The sequence below is a fragment of the Dasypus novemcinctus genome, chromosome 13 (assembly GCF_030445035.2).
Source record: "Dasypus novemcinctus isolate mDasNov1 chromosome 13, mDasNov1.1.hap2, whole genome shotgun sequence".
In the NCBI taxonomy this organism is placed as follows: domain Eukaryota; kingdom Metazoa; phylum Chordata; class Mammalia; order Cingulata; family Dasypodidae; genus Dasypus; species Dasypus novemcinctus.
This window is the reverse complement of record NC_080685.1, coordinates 7,717,640-7,734,705: the sequence shown is the minus strand read 5'-3', so window position 1 is coordinate 7,734,705 and position 17,066 is coordinate 7,717,640. Positions and strand designations below refer to the sequence as shown.

General features: G+C 41.3%; 2 long non-coding RNA genes across 2 annotated transcripts; both read left to right on the top strand.

Annotated features, from left to right (window-relative positions):
• The first annotated feature begins 2,679 nt into the window (after positions 1 to 2,679).
• On the top strand, positions 2,680 to 5,087 carry LOC131273127 (uncharacterized). Its single transcript, XR_009180289.1, has 3 exons — positions 2,680 to 2,769; positions 2,866 to 3,077; positions 5,018 to 5,087. It is a non-coding gene; the product is annotated as an uncharacterized lncRNA (long non-coding RNA).
• A 2,713-nt stretch (positions 5,088 to 7,800) lies between these two features.
• LOC131273129 (uncharacterized) lies at positions 7,801 to 15,925 on the top strand. The gene is made up of 3 exons (XR_011645310.1): positions 7,801 to 8,161; positions 14,910 to 15,097; positions 15,851 to 15,925. It is a non-coding gene; the product is annotated as an uncharacterized lncRNA (long non-coding RNA).
• Positions 15,926 to 17,066: the final 1,141 nt, after the last annotated feature.

Sequence of the window (17,066 nt, the reverse complement as noted above, 5' to 3'; positions counted from 1 at the left end):
CACTCTTGATGATGCATGCACATAAATATGTGTCAAATTTCTTAATTTTTTGACCTCAACTTTGTGTACTTTATTGTATGTTAAGTATACCCCTATATAACCAATAGAATAGTTTTAATGCACAAAAATTATATAACCTGAAATACAGCTTATATTCTTTTATATGTTTAAAATTATCAATGATACAAATTTCATGTTAGTGGAATAAAGGAGGAAAAAAACATGATCATTTCAATCAATGCAAAGAAGCATTTAAGAATATTGTCTTTCCAAGGTAAAAGGAATCACTATTAAATATCAGAATTTTCATAAAACTAGAGAAAGCAAGATAGTGTGTTGTCAAAAGCAAAAACTGTAGCGTACAGATTAATGGAACAGAGAGGTCCAGGCATAGACAGACAAACATGTTCAATTGCTTTTCACTGAAAGTACCAGTGCTATTCAATGGATAATGTTAACTCTTTACAGGAAATGAGGGTAAGAAAGCTAAATGTTGTATTAAAGATAGCAGCCCTTTTCTCACCACATATGCAAAATTCCCTAAACTTGGATTAGAGCAGGTGGAAAAACTACAACTATTAAAATTCTCGAAAGAAAATATAGGAAACTTTTTCATCATTACATTAGGCAATGAATTTTTCCATAAATTATCACACACACAGACACACACACACACATAAATGTTTGTCAAAAAATTATACCATTATGAGAAAATAAGACACGAAATAGGAAAAAAATATATTTATTTCCAAGAAACAATTTGTAGAATATATCATGAAGCCCGATAAGATAATCAATGTAATAAAATAATTGGGTAAAGACTTGAACCGATCTTTACATAGAATATATATAAAGGGCCAATGGCACTTGAATAAATGCTCAATACATTAGTCATCTGGGAAATAAATTAACTCTAAAGTGAAACACCATCACACATCCCTTAGTATAACTAAAACTGAATGACTGAAATTACCAGGTAAGGGAGGTTTTAAAGCAACAGAAAATCTCATCCACTTGTGATCAAGAAAAATGGTATAAGCACTTGAAGAGATAAAATTGTTAAAAATTTAAACGTATACCAGTGATATGACCAGATGCTCAAGTTTCAGTGTTCACACAATATACCCTACACAGCAATCTTTTCCTTGATGTTTCTTAGTAGTTTTGTTTATAATTGCCCAAAACTGGAAACTACAAAAATTTATATTATTAGGCAGGGGTGGATGCAGGGAAGAGGATATAGCTCAAGTATTGAGCACTTCCTTCCCTTATATGAGGTTCTGGGTTCAGTTCCCAGCACCTCCTAAAAAGCAAAGAATCCAACAAAAAGCTCCTATTGGGGAGCAGATATAACTCATTTGTTCTGTGCTTTCATCCCATGTATGAGGTTCTGGGATCAATGCCTGGTACCTCCTATTTAAAAAGAAAGTGGGGGAAGTAGTTGATCCCGTTCTCCCTTTCCTGACTGCTTTTGTCCTTTTTCATGACTGCTCAAAGGCTCATAGTCACACCCATGTCACCTTCAACTCAGGTAAATCCAGCAACTCAAATGAAGAGAGGCTACCACAGGGAGTTCATCTGTGAGCCAGGCTTACAAAACCCAGGTAGAAAGGGATGACTAGAAAATGTGGGGAGAGTCACCGAAGAATGACCCAGGGGATCAGTATCCTATGCCTGCCTAATGCTCCTTAACCTTCTCTGACACTGAGCCCCATAGTTCACATTCCCTGGGGTTCACCGCCTACCCCAGAGTCATGACTTGGTCTTACCATGTTCTGGTTTTAGTCCAACACGAGCATCCTAGCAAGAAATATTCCTTACACCTGTTCTTGAGTCCTGTTCTATTCAATATGTGGTGTATTAAAAACACGTAAGTAGCATTGGGTTGGCAAGTATTTAAGGAAAGATCAACTATTTTAATCACTTGAACATCTTGGAAACAACTCTTGTGGGGCCTGAATAAAATACAGAATGGAAGAGTACGAAATGTAATGTTTACTGAAGTGTAAAAGCAAAGCTTCGCACTCATGTAGAATGAGGGTTACGTGGTAGGCTGACAGTCTGTAGGTGAATTTAATGAAAAGCCAGCCAGGCTTCCCATACTTAGAAAAGAAATATAGGATACAGAAAAAGAAGGTAAAGTAAACATTTTTAGAAGTATTTAATCATTTACTTTTTATATAATATGTTGCTATTTTTTCTATACTTTTAAGAAGATATATAAAATAAAGGAAACCCAGAGAAGAACAATGTTAATCTGAGAATTTTCCATTTTTGCCAAAGATAAAAATCTGTTTGAATTTTAAAAGGAGGTGGCATGACTTCAGGGAAGCCCTAAAGAAAATAAGGATTTGGGGAGTGATTGATATTCTTTATCTATACAAGAATGAATAATGAGAAATGCCTAGATTTTTTGGCAAGTGTTAGGTGGGTGGTACCAGCACAAGGCCACACATAAACTGAGAGGGACTGCTGAAGGGGTGGACCCCATGGGTGGTGACCTTTAGAGGGAACCAGTTGACCTCATGTATCAGTTGCCCTAGGCAACTGGAAGGCATAGGTTCCCAACATTCCACAGCACCCCCACCTTCTAATTCTGTTATTGAGCCTGCAGGCAGTTACCTGGAGCACTGGGCCTTCCCTCCAGCTCTCCTGTTGGAGGCTGAGCCCCAGGCAGTGCCTAAGGTTTGGTGCTTTGGCATCTTGAACTTGTTTTGTGTGTTAAGGACCTTCAAGAGCTGTAGAGAATTGATCAAAGTTTTCCTAACAGTAAGTTAAGAATTACAGTATCCTCATCTCTCCTTCCTGATTCAACACTTCATTTCACTTGTTTTTAATCCATCATGTGCTTGACTTTCTCCCCAGTCCTGGCCTCCACTCTTGTGCCACCTGCTTCAGCATGGCAGTCTCTCTCCACACTTCCTGTGCTCCCAGGACAGAAATGAGCATCCAGGAAGTCAACCGGAAGTTGTGCTCCCAGCTGGCCAAAAGCAAACAGGATTTCAGAGACCTCACAGAGAAATTCCTTATATCCCAAGCGACTGCATACTCCCTGGCCAACCAGCTACAGAAATACAGTAAGTCCGATAGGGTCCAGACTCCCAGGGTGGTGATGGACTTTCTGTCTTCCCTGTGATAATATAAAGACCGTCCAGGTTTTATTCTTCTCTACCCTACCTCAAAAAGAACTTCATCCAGGCCACAATCATTAGGTTGAAATAATATGTATTTTTCTCTCCATTTGCAGAGGGTGGAAAATCTGAGGCACAGGGAAGTAAAACTAATTTTCCAAGTTAGCAGTGAGAGTGAAAGAATAAGAATTCAGATCTCACTTTATGAGTTCTCAGAGGAGGCCCAAAACTGTTATTTTTCTTGGCCATGGGTGACACAATATCTCTAGAAAGCTCTGTTGGATCAGATACTGGAGAAATGACATGACTGTTGGTCTAGATATCCTGGGACTAACGGGCTTCTATCAACTGATCCTTCTATGGAGGCCCCCTTGGGAAAGCACTGTTCCTGTTACCCTGTGGAAATGTCACATTAGGACACCATGCTTGCCTTGAAGGAATTTAAAGAGGAGACTGCTCCTCCCTGAACTTCCTATGCCTCTCTGCCTGGTGAGAAGGAAGTCCTGTGTCTGAGGGCAGTGTCTCCTTCCACTTAAGTCCAAGGAAGCCATTTTCCATTCTGTGGTGTGGTTGAGTGTGAATCTGGGAGAATCAAAGTATCTGTTATTTCCTGCCTGCTTCTCCCTGAACTGGTGAGCCTCCATGCCTCAGAGCAGCCAGGAGCTCTGGGTGGGCTTCAGCATCTGAGCTAGGAGACATGGGCAAGCTGAGAGTGAGGCTAAGTGGAGGAGACACCAAGCCCTGGAAAGCCCAGGTCGCGGTGTCAGGGAAAGCCCCTTCCCTCCCCAAAGTCATCCTTCACATTTGGAAACCCACTGGTCTGAAGGGATAATGAGAACAAGGGGACATGCACCACAGAATGAATCGATGGCATCTTGTCAACGCTGAACCTGAATTGGCTTCATTTTCCTATAGTTATTTTTGTATAAACCAATAGAGGGGATTTGCTTTATTGAAAATGCCTGAAAATCAGGAAAGTGAAACTTAAAGCATGTTACTCAGTGGAACACTTTGAGGAATGGATAAACTGAGTTGCACTGCTGTCCTTTTTTCATATAATATAAATGTTGGGGGGGAAATGCAGTTGAAGAAGAAACATATCTCCCATGAACTGTGAGTGAAGGTAACAGTACAGTGAAGAAGAGCATGGAACCTGGGCCAGAGTTCCTGGGTTCAGATCCAATTTGTTTGTCTTCTGTAACCTTCACTTCCCCACCTATTAAAATAGTTCTACAGTAGTACCTACCTCATTAAGTTTTTAAACAAAGAGATTAGTTAAATTTTGTAAAGCTCTCGCAGCAGAGCCAGGTGTACTGTATAATATTTTACTATTATTTCTTCTACTTGTAATTGAAAGCAAATGTACTAGTGTTTGGTCTCCTTTGTTCTAGGCACTTATGGGCCTTGAGCCTTATACTTTACATAATAGTTTCTAGATAATCTATATTATCTGTGTAATCTTTGAAATTCTTGAAACTCACAGTAGAACAAAAGTGATAGTCTTTGGGGGCCTCCCCAGTCTGCCACAGTTCTCCCCTTTAGCTTTCTGCTTCTCGCTCTACCTGAGGGGTGATGAACCTTGATAAAGGGGCCCAGGGTTCACCATGAGACCTGGGGAACATGAATTTTGCTTGATTCATTGCAGTTGAATCAGCCTTTTCCAGTTACTCTGTGTTTCCATGGGCTAGATTTTCATTTCTCATTTCTCATCTCTGAAATGATCAGGAATCATGCCATGTAGCTGGAGATGGAGGAATTAAAAAATGGAAATCCCAGCGTTGAGTCTCACACTTGGGTTATTTTTCACTAAGGGATGGACCCTACCTCCTCCCTTGAAGGCAGCATGTCCAGCTTCAAGTGAGGCCATCATGTCTCTCTTTTCTCAGAGCCTGGACAATATAAAGACATCCTGGAATCCGTGCTGGGGGAGAAGCTGCAGTTTGAGGAGGAGGAGCTAGCAGAGAAGCCTGCACCTGCTGTGAGACTGGGGTAAGGAGGGAAGGTGGATAAAGCTCTGCCATGGGGCAGCTCAGCTGAGAGAAAGAGAGCAAGGGCAAGGGCAGAAATGTACAAGCGAAGTACAGCTTGGCCAGATATATATCCAAAAATTAAACAGCTCTATCATAAAATATGGTCTCCATTTCTTACGCAGACCCTCCTTTCTTTTTACTTTACTTCTGACTGATCATGGCTTGTCTTCTTTCGATTGAAAACAATGTTTTCTTAACCCTTCCTTTTGTCTTTTCATCCCTCCAGTTCATGCCAGCTGTACCTCTCCCACCAGTCTGCCTGGCTCTCTGTCCCCTTTCTGCATAATACACTCTTGGTCAAATCATGAAATGGGCTTCTCTGAGGAGAGAAGGTATGAAGCGGAATCCTTAGGAAGCAGAGTCAAAAACCATCTGGTTTTGTTTTCAGAAGAATGAAGTGGGGTTTGGGGCTAGGGATTTTTCACAGACTCTTTTAGGAGAGGCTCTGATAAGGAGGCCATTTTTCTCTTTTTTGTTTTTTTAAACTTTTCGTTCTCTTTGTAAGACACATTTCACCAAACATGATAGAAATTTTGTGGAAAAGTTTTGGGATATTCTCAAAAAAGTCTTTTAAATCATTAAAGCCAGTCAAGCAGGGGAACGATTGTAGCTCAAGTGGTTAAGCGCCTACATTCCAAGTGTGATGTGCCTGGTTTGATCCCTGATACTGTCTAAAAAACAGTAAGCAAAGAAACAAAGAAAGAAACAATCATTCACCTCTTTGCATTTTTAAACTTTCTTTCATGTCCCATCATAGGAAACACGTTTCCCCAATTCATGATCAACTGCAAGAGCTGCTCCAGATGAGGCAGAAACTGCAAGTAGGGAGAGATGTCTCTTACATGCTCCATCAGCTCTTCAGAGACCTACTCACCAACAGCGAACCTGACAGCTCCCAGTGGGAGAACTTTAGAGAGAAACTGGATCAAGGAGGCAAGCTGGCAGAGAGCCTCTATCATGAGCTGCAGTCAGGTAAGTTGGCCACAGGCCCTGAGGACCCAGAGTTGCTCTGATTGCCAGGGTCAAAAGAGAGCCACATCTCCCCACCTCTGGAAAGGACAACTGTTTCTGCTCTCTGCCTTCACAGGGGGCATTTGTGGCCACAAAGCAATCAGGATTGCCTGCACAGGAGCTCAGAAAATAAATAACTAGGTTTTAGGTCACATTATTACATATGTCTCCTTCATTACTCAATAGAACATGGCTTTTGGGGAAGTAAGAAGCACCCAAAGAACTTTAATTGACCAAAGTAAGGTGCTGAGAAGAGGTAATGTGAGACTGAAGGAACTCTGGAGTAGATACGAAACTTTACCCATCCTTTCTGTGTAGGCATCAGGGTTTGATTTCTCACTCAGGAATTTGGGTTTCCACACCAGCAATATGAACCCGAGTGTGTTTCACAATTATGGTATCAGCAAAAATGTAAAATTTATGAATTCACTTCAAAATACTATAAAGACCCTGTGTTTTGTGTAAGTGTACGTATTTGATGTGGTAGTATAGGGTAGTTTATATAAAATGATTTCAATAATAAATTTCCTATATTAACACAGTAGAACCAGACTTCTAGCTCTCCATGAAGGATCAAATGTGTAGAAGTAAGTGCCCCTGAATGACTTTTCCATACATTAAAGACAGAAGGGGTTCAATGCTAGAGCTCTGATGTGTCATTGAGCTACCGTCTCTGGAAAACACCAATATCGGAGGATGGAGATGAGCTGGTAAGTTCAAAGAGTTGAAGTAAAGACCAATTTTAATATTACTCCTATATGAGATACAACACACCATGACAATGGTACAGATCGGGAACATTTTACCACATGGATAAGAAACCCATTTGATTGAAATGTCTTTAAATACAACTATGGAGGCTTTTAGTCACTTAGGCTATTGTCTTGATAACAAGCGCAGCTCAGGCAGTTCTGTGCATGACCGGGCATTTGTTCATTTGTTTGCAGAAAATCGCGAGGCTGCGGCGGGTGAGGAAGAGCTGCCGCTGGATGCCGGGTAAGAGTGAAAGATCAGGCGAGGGTCCTTAGCGGGGAAACCTCGGACAGTACCTCCCAGAAAGACCAGGCAGAGAAGTCCAGCGTAGTCCCAGATTCTAGTGCGTACGGAACTGATTCCATGCGCGTAACCAGGGCTGGTGTCCTTCTCTCTAGTCAGGCTTCTCTTCTCTTCTCTTCCCTTCTCTTCTCTTCACGGTCCTGGCGTGGCCAGTCTGACCTCAGGTGAACTAGTATAACTGGCCTCAGGGGTTGTCTCCACTCACAGAAACCGCCTGTTTTCCCCTGGGTGGGTCGGAGCACGCCGGGATGTCTGTCTGCCTGCAGCACTCTCTGCCTTAGGTTTTGGCAGATTTCTTGTAAAAAAGGATGTAAGTGCAGAAAAGGTATCTCGTACATGTGAAAACGCTCCGAGAAAGAGACGTCGGAGGCGTTGGTCTGAAAGAAACTACAGCGCCTCAGGGACAAGTATTCCTTAGGCCTCTGCCCAGGAAACAACGACAATTGAAGTCCCTCTCCGAGTCGTCCCGGGGTGCTCTGTGCCATCATGGCTGTGGGCCTTACAGAGGGAGCCGAGCCCCCTCCCTCAGGCAGTCTGTGGCCAGTGTACAGGTGACTCGTCACCTGCCTCTCCCTCGCTCCTGCCCTTCCTTAAGGCACCACGGTGTGCCCTGGTCCCAGGAGGGTGGCTCGCTTCCATGGCGAGTGGCCCTAGCCTCTGCCTGCTCTGGCCTCTCTCTCAAGCCTCCTGTCAGGACCTGGTGGTTCTGTGCCGTGTCATCTTCTGGGTTTCAAGTCTCTCTCGTCAACTCTACCAGGTTCTACCGCCCAGAGGAAGAGGCAGAGACAGTGAAGGAAGTCCTCGAGGACTCCGTGGAGGAGCGTTACCTGGCTCCCTCGAGTCTTCCTGACCTGCCCGGGTCCCTCGGGCCTGGCCGCAGCGGCGGCTTCCTGTTCGACGACTATAAATTGGACTTGGCTCTGGACGAAGCCCGTGAGTACACCGTTTGGAAGAGAATGAACTTGCGCCGGACTCTCAGAAGGCTTTTCATTCTTTTTCTTCCCTTTCTCATCTCGTCATTTATATACTCTGTCTTCGCTTTCATTTTAGACACTAAACTTGATTATAAAATATGTCTATGATCAAATCATAAGCTCATGCCTCTGATGTGTCAGGCTTTTTTCCATTCATACTAATTTGATTTTACCTATAGTCTGCTAGAATGGGTGGGTCAAACTTCCAAGGCAGCCATGATGGAGGGTGTGAAGGATCCAAGACTGACTCTCAGACCCTCTTTTTTGTGTGTGTTTATTTTTTTAATATTACCTTCAAGTATGTGAGGTCCCCTGCACCCGCACCCCCTCTCCCCTCTCCTCCCCTCTAACAACAATCTCCTCCATCATCATGAGACATTCGTTACATTTGTTGAACCCTCTTGACTCATGTGTGTAGCCTGCGTTGGCGCGAGTTCCCTTTTAAGTTGGGGAATCATGTGTCTCCAGAAGTGTTGTTGCTAATATTCAACTAGGAGCAATGTCCTGGAGAACCTGTGACTGTGCGAGGAGGTTGACAGCCTTGACTCTAATTTAGGAGATATTTAGATAATCCTTGGTACTGAGCCCCATTCTATCCTCGCTAAGAAGTGTCAGGAGGTAAAGTCCATGTTCATGGCCTGTGTGAGGGGCTTCACCTCAAGGTCAGCATTGGACATGGACCTTCTCCCCTTCCCCCAAAATGATCACAGATCCTATCCAATATGTAACAAAGCCCTTTGACTCCTTCCTGTTGCCATGGACTGCTTAGCTCCCAGGAACCTCCCAGTAAACTGGCCCTCAGATATAATGAATTGGAAGTCCTCTCTCTTCTAGATCAGGCCCATAGGGAACACTTATGATAGAGAAAAGGTCTCCTACTGGATCTCAGGGAGTCTGTACATTCTTTGTGCCCCACACTTCTGTCAGGCTAAGACACGTGGCTGTAGATGCCCCTTGTCAAACCATCTCCTTTTGAAACTGCCTCTAGAAGAGATTTAACCACAGATATCAGAATCAGCTATCTTCACACTTCCTCATCTCCTGTCTCATACCTGTCACCCCAGCCATCTCTGGGTAATGGAGGGGAGAGGAAACTGGCAGGGTCTGTAGAATGAAAGGATCAAGTGAATCACAGGCACCAGGGCAACACTTGCATGCAGGTGTCTCCAAGAGCTCCCTCTTTAAAATGGGACATCTCAGTTCCCCTGAAATATTCTTGTGAATATTTTTCCCTGAAATGGGTGCCTTGAGCACATATTGCTGTCCAAGGAATCAGCACTCTTGACTCTAATTTTGGGGTCTGTCTACCCCCTTTGTTCCTCAGATCTGCACCAGTCTTTCTCTTTTCTAAGGTGGTTTGTCCTTGGAGCGATGTCACCTGAGTGCCAGACCATATGCTCCACCAGCATGGGCTGTGACAGTGGCATTCATTTGCACACACACCCCCATGCATGCCATTGGATACTGTCCTCTTAGTGGCACTAATTTTCGTCTCAGTATCCCCTGCCACCCTATGAAAAGTGACATCTTCACACAGTGGTGCCTGTAATTTTTGCCTAGATATTGAGGATCAGGGTACTGTCACTGGGAGGAAAAAGAAGGGTATTCTGGAGAGAGTTTATCAGAGAAAGAACTTAGATTGATTATCCTAAATACCTCTTCTGCTTTCTGCTCCCAACTGTGATGCCTATCACCCAGGCCCCCTGATTGGACACATGGGCCATCCCATCTCATATATGCAAGGCTTGCAGCTGCAGCTGATGCCAAGCCGTTTGGTTAGCAACTGCCTCCAACTGCAGCTGCAGTGCCAGTGGGATAGTGGGGATTACAGACCTAGGTTCAGTCCTTTCTCCACCATCTGGAGCTTCACAGCCAATACTGAGCCTGCAAACAAATGGTCATCTTTGCCAAGTAGGAAATAAGAGAAGAATAGGACACTCTAGCCAGCCTGTACTTCATGGAAGTGATCTGGGTAAAGAATGGGACCTCTCCCTTGCTTGCGTAAGCTCTCCCTGAATCTCATGATTCTCTAAAACTGCAAGGTCAGTAAGTTCATTGGATTTAGGATCAGATATGGCCTGGGCACTTACCACCCTTTTTACTTGCCCATGTTACTCATGTTTTAGGTCCTTTCATCTCAGTTTCATCATCTGTGAAACCAGAAAAATAATATCCACCTCCTATAGGAGCATTAAGCAAGATAATATTTCGTAATGCATACTTTAATAAAAATTGTTCAGTAAATGGCAGGAGTATGTAATATTAGCATTGTATTTCTCTGGTCCCTTATTTTCTGATTTTACATGTATTATCACATCTGAAGTAACACATTTTTATGGTCGAGACCCTCCCTTCCCTGCATCTCAGAAGGCTGTTTGCTGGTTCTCTTCCTCTTCTCTTATCTTCCCTCATCAAGTGAATTTCTCCTGTTACACACATTGTGTATAGGTGTAAATCCTGGACACACAATTCAGTCTTCTGATAAATCAAGCTTCTTTTTCTGCTCACTGCTCACCCCCACACCTTTATTTTTTTTAAAGATACTTTCATAAAGTAAAGTATGCAAAGCAGCTTATTTTATGGTACTCCATTTAAATAGTCATCTCCACTCACTTTCGGTGGCCATGCCTTCAGTTTTTTTCACATCAGGATCTACTTACTTTTTCTCCAATTTTTGTGACGCTCAGCTTTCAGCACATCACATCTACTTTATCTGTACTGTGTTAATCACTAGGTGCTCAGCTGTACAAGGATTCCCTCTTCTCTGAAATGAGGAACAGACGAACTTCACAAGTGCTCTTTTTAAAAGAAATAAACTTTATTTTTAAAAGAATTTTTAGATGACAAAAAGGTTACATGAAAAGCTCATTAAAAATTCACATTTGTTGTAAGGACTAACCTACATAGAGTAATAATCTAAAAACTCATCATTGTGACAGTATCACTACTTCACACATCTGACAAATACTGGAGGAGGCTACTACCATTGTTATAACTTCTTTATAGACAAAAACTTATGCACAAATCAAAATTTAGAGAAACTTCAGAATATTCACATTTGGATGTCTTTTTGGCTGAATTTTCAAAGATTGCACATATAACAAAACCACAACTTTGAATGAAAATGCATATAAAAAAACATTGAAGCCTTGTAACATACTCTACAGAAGCCAGGGACACAGAGTGAATAGTAAGAGCAGTATATTTCTAGGAGAGAAGGCAATCACTTATTTCCTTTCTCATAAAGCAAAAGTCAATGATTCAACATTTTAATAACACTGACCTAGTTATTACTATTCAAGAATTTGCCTTTCAAGTTGCATTTTCAAAATATATTCATCCATATATTTGGGTTAATTTTACACATCATAAACATTTTGCTCAGAATTCTAATCTTAAGTATAAGCCATTACTTAGCAAAGAATTATCCAAATATTGTACACTAATGCTACCATTTAGATTTATATGCTTCATCTGGAAAACTTATCTAACAAACAGGACTTTTGCCCTGTTTCTGCAGAACAAATGTCCCTGTGTCTAAAATTTTAAATGATAATCATGAAAGACAGATTCAAATAATTTATGCTATGCATTTTCCTTCATCAAGCTTTGATGAAAACAGAATCATCTGGTGTTGGAGCACCATCTTCCTTCTCAGTTACAGTCTTCCAGTCCCAGAAGCAGACAGGATAACCATTCTTTACTTGTCAAAGCCGTCTTCAGTTTCTCAGCAATAGATGCACAAACAGCAACAATTTCATCACTTTCAGAGTCATATTCAGGAATTGACTTTGGTGAGAAATCTTACTTCTGCTGCTGTTTCACTCTGTTTAATCCTCTCTGCCACTTTCTGCTACTCCTGGAGTGTTCTTTCCATATTTCAGGGTTCATTGGATAGATGTGAAGGGCTACTTGAAAACTCTGTTTGCCTCATCCCTTTTGTCCTTCATCTTTCTCTTGTTATATTTTTCTATTTTTGTCTTCTTACCCTTTGGTTTACCCTTCCTGATAGTCTTCCTTTCTAAATTCTTCTCCAAATTTCTTATCCTAGTTTTTTTCCCCGATAGGCTGCAGCACCCCCTTTAGTATCCTTTGCAAATCTGGTCCCTTGGTGACATGTTCTGTCAGGTTTTGTTTGTCTGTGAAGGCTTTGAACTCACCCTCATATTTTAAGGACATTTTTGCTGGATACAGAATGTTTGGCTGGCAGTTTTTCACTTTCAGGACCTTAAATACATCGTACCACTTTCATCTCTCTGCCATGGCTTCTGATGAGCGGTCAATTTTCCCTTGTGTCTGATTCTTTGCTTTTGTCTTTTCCTTTCAGGATCCTCTCTTTAGCTCTGATATTTGTCATTCTGACTAGTAGGTGTCTTGGGTAGGCCTATGATGATTTATTCTTTTTGGAGTGCATTGTCCTTCTTGGATGTTGATTTTTATATCTTTCATAAGGGTTGGGATGTTCTCAGTTATATTCTAAAATGATCTTACTTCCCTTTTTGCATTCTCTTCTTCTGGGACATCAATAATGTGAATGTGCATTTTGCTTTGTCATTCAATTCCCTGAGACTCTTCCATTTTTTCTATTCTCTTCTCCTTTCTTTTCCATTTCAGATGTTGTCTTTGAAAACACTAATTGTGCCTTCAAGCAATTCAAATCTGCTCTTAGGTGCCTCTAATATATTTTTAATCTCATCCACTGGGTCTTTTATTTCCATAAGGCATGTTATTTTTCTTTGCAGGCTTTTATATTATTTTTTATTCTCTCCCAGTGTCTTCTTAAGATCCTTGTTTCTTTCATCCTGTTTTCCTTTAATTTTTTTAAATGATTTACAAGAGTTGTGTGTTTATCACTGATTGTCTTAAATCTTGTATACCTTTCAATATTTGGTTCTTCTTTTGGCTGGGCCATTCTTCCTGTTTCCTAGTATGGCTTATAATTTTTTTGCTGATATGTAGGCATCTGAGTACAGTGTTGTGTTTAATCTGATGGCTAATTTCTTTCTCTTGCCTAGTTTTTCCACAGTTCTTCTTAGGTCTTTGGTTCAACTTATTCTCAGTCTTTAAAAATTGCCCATCATAAGTTTACAAAATTGGGTCAGGGCCTCACATTTGTGGTGTAGATCTTCTCCCAGGGGATGGATACAGAGAGCAAGAACAGTTTTTGTTCATACTGTTTCCAGACAGGCCAAGAGATGGTGCTGGCCAATGCATTTTTCCATGGAGGTGTTTCAGTCCTGGCTTTGTGTGTTCCTATGTTGTATCCAGATTAGAGTTCTAAGTGGATTCTTTGGCCAAATCCACAGGAAAAACCATGCAGGTTCCTTTTCTCTTGAGACAGCTGACAGGAAGGACAATGTCTGTTGGAATCTCTTTTGGCTACATTGAGACAGGGGTTTTACCTGAATTTAATATCTTGGGGGTGGGGAGTGGAGCCCTTCCTGGCTGCTAGGGTGGCTTGGGAACTCATGTTTCTTATTTTAGGTTTTCTCTGTTCTGCACCCTCCTGAGAGTTGTGAAGCACTGTCCTGGACTAGTGACTCCCAAAGCAGGTCCCTCAGACCCCTTTTTGTTCTTTCTCCATTGTTTTGTGAGTGCACCCAGCTCTGCCTGTTAGTCTGTCTCCATCTTCCCACAGTCCTCACAAGTGCTATTTTATCTTGAAGTGTTTGATGTTATCTTCTCTTCCCTTTAGCCCCTCCTTTCCTTGTTGATTTCTCACAACAGCAAACAAGACTCAAGGCCACCAGCTTGGTTGTTCTTTCTCCTACTCATTTCCTACCCAGGCCATGTCATGAAATCAGACCAAATGCCAGCATTTGCAGAAAGAGTCATTGTAGGTAGGACTCTTAGTTTTATTCTCACTCTCCTCCACCCTGTGATTTCTATCTGGTCCCTAACAGGTCATCATTTTCCCACTCTGATATCTCTCTCTCCTTCTGTTTCTACATTTTTGAATTCCACCTACCAGAAGAGAGATTAGAATGCCATATTCATTATCACTAAAATCCTCATTAATCATATTTTCAATTAGATATATACACACAAATATATATGTACACTCATATCTTATGTCATAGAAATGATATTTATTTTCTATATGTATTATACAAGGGTTATATATAACATATATCATGTATTTAAGCAAGTACCTTAAATCCAGAAGAAGCCTGTGAGTACTCCATTATAAAGAGAATTAACTTCCACTTGAAACTCATAAGTCTTCCACAGTTCTTTTTTCCTATGGGGTTTTCCTTCAATTTTTTATTGTTTTAACTTCACTCCAGTCTCTCCATTTCCAATAACAGTCTGCATCCAGTGTGATTTCCTTGCCTTTGCCCTCACCACCTATGGACAATTCCTTTTTAGTAACTCGACCTTTATTTAATATTCAATATTGGGAGCAGTTTCCTCCTAGCACTCTATTATTGTTGAATGGAAAAGAGATCAACAAGAAGGAAATTACTGAAGTGTCTATACTCACACTGTGTATATTATTGTTTAATGGAATGATGACCAAGAAGGAATTAATATTGAAGTGCTTCTACCAGGCCAGGAATTTCTATTGGCCTTGTTTGTTTCCAGAGACTTATGTTCTTTGATGCTCCCTCTTAGACTGAAAAAATATATCATAGTAAGGCTTTAAACAATGGAACCTGTTTGGCCATGTCTTTATTTTTCATAACTGGGTTTTGATGCTTCCATAGGCATGAAAACCTCTCCCAAGTTAGAGTGTGATTCTCTTGAGAACCCGGCAGCCAACAATCATGGGTGTCAAGTCATTGGCCACACTGATGCCACCAGTGCCTTCAAAGAGAAGATTTTGAAAAGAAAACTGCTACTCAGTAAGAGGAAGTTATCATGCCGATTCCCTGGCCTTCATGCTCAGACAGAGGTAATCACACATCTGTGGTTCTTTGGGGCATGTTTTCCTTCTTGCTTTTTCTGTGGGATCATTGCTCATTCTCCCACTGCAGTTTTACGTCCTTATTTGCTCCAAGAGATGGTATTACCTCATCTAGTTCTGCCTGTTTTTACCTTGAAGTTGGTCCAGGCCACACCCTACCAACTCCATCTCCTGTTCATTTTCTGAACTCTGCTTTGTTTCACAGCTGCTGTCCGGCTGGTCACTCTCCCCTTGCCTCACAATAACAGGGAAACCCTGGGACTTCAAATTTGAGGAGGGTCTGTTTCCTAGCAATGTGCCCTCTCATTCCTACAGCAGTCAGTTTCTGAATTTGCATTTTTGATGTTAAACCCAATCCCAGTCTGGAGGTGTGAAAATCTGATTTTGCTCTACACAAAGGGGACAGGGGTGAAAACTGGCAGCTGAGGAAAGAGTGGTAGGGATCGGACATGGCTTCTGTGCAGTGATGAGAAGGACCATTGCTGGTTCCTAGCATGGGTTGGGCAGATCTCTGTCTTCCTCTATAGGCTGGACTGTATTTTAAGGGGGGCCATATTTCCTTTAATCTGAGGCTGTCACTACCCCTGATTCATTCCACAGCTCCACCATTTAGGATCATAAGTTCAACAGAATCTCAGTACAAGCCTGATCTCTATCATAATTTAGCAGTCAGTCCAGCTCAACTACCAGCAATCACTGACAAGGAATCTCATTTGATTTTTTTTTTCTTTTTTGTCTTAGATATTAAGATCTGCTGGAAAGATGCTACTAATTTGAATGAAATGATTTTTTTGAAAAGTACCTTCTCTACCTGACCAAAAGAAAAAAAAAAAAAAAAGTATAAAACAACAGTTCAAGTCAAAGCCCAAACAGACCCTTGGAGCCATTCATCCCTGGGAATCAATGTCACAACTACCAGCCGCTTCTTATTTTTAGTCCAAAAGTGTATATGGATTGGAAAAATCATCTTCTTTCCATCTTCAAATGTGATTACTACTTTGTGGGACCAATGCCAAATTTGACAAACATGAGTGTCCTTAATCCTTGCTCCTTTCCACCCCAACTGTTTGTAACTGGAGGAAGGAGCAGGTGGAAGAAACATGTCAAATTGGACATCTTTTGACAGCAGATGGGATTGCTAGGAAGCACACAGCATTAACTATGCTGTGGCCTTGCTCAACAATTTTAACTTGAATTTAATCTGGAGGAAATTATCAGACAACTACAGAATATATTCCATTCAACAAGACAACCTACTTGTCCTCTTCAAACAGCCAACATCGCAGACAACTGTAATAACACAATGGTGTGGATGTATTTTTGGTTCACAACCAAGGGACTTAGTCTGTAGTACTTTTGAACCAAAAGTGTGTCCTCACTGTTTTGTTGTTCTAGTTCATAGTGATGTTGAATTTTTTGAAGAGGCCAGGTCAGGTTTCTCATGGAATGTTCTATATTCTGAAGTTGTTTGATTATTTTGCTCAAGACTAAATTCAGATTAACATTTTGGGCAAGATTTCTGAAAGGTTGTGTGCTTCCTAGCACATCCCAGTAGAGGGATGATGTCCAGTTTGTCCACCAGCATTATTGTGGTCCTAGGTCTGGTCACCCGGGTAAGGAGGGGTCTAGCAGAACTCTGCACTGTAGAGATACATTATTTTATATTTATGATGAAGTAATCTGGAGAGAGGTACTTTGAGAGTAGTTAATATCCTGTTCTATAATAATATTTCTCTGAATTTTCCAGCTTCTTTGATCATCTCTGCTCCTTGGCAATTATACTATTTGTGTTTCTATGTTGATAATTTCTTCATTTAGTCATTCTTCTATTGTTTTAATTGCTATTATTCTGCTGTAAAAAAAAAATAGCTTTCCCAACCCTTTCCTTACTATTAAATTTGTTTTGACTATCACTATGGACTCACGTATTTTTGATTCAATGTGGTCATTATTTTTG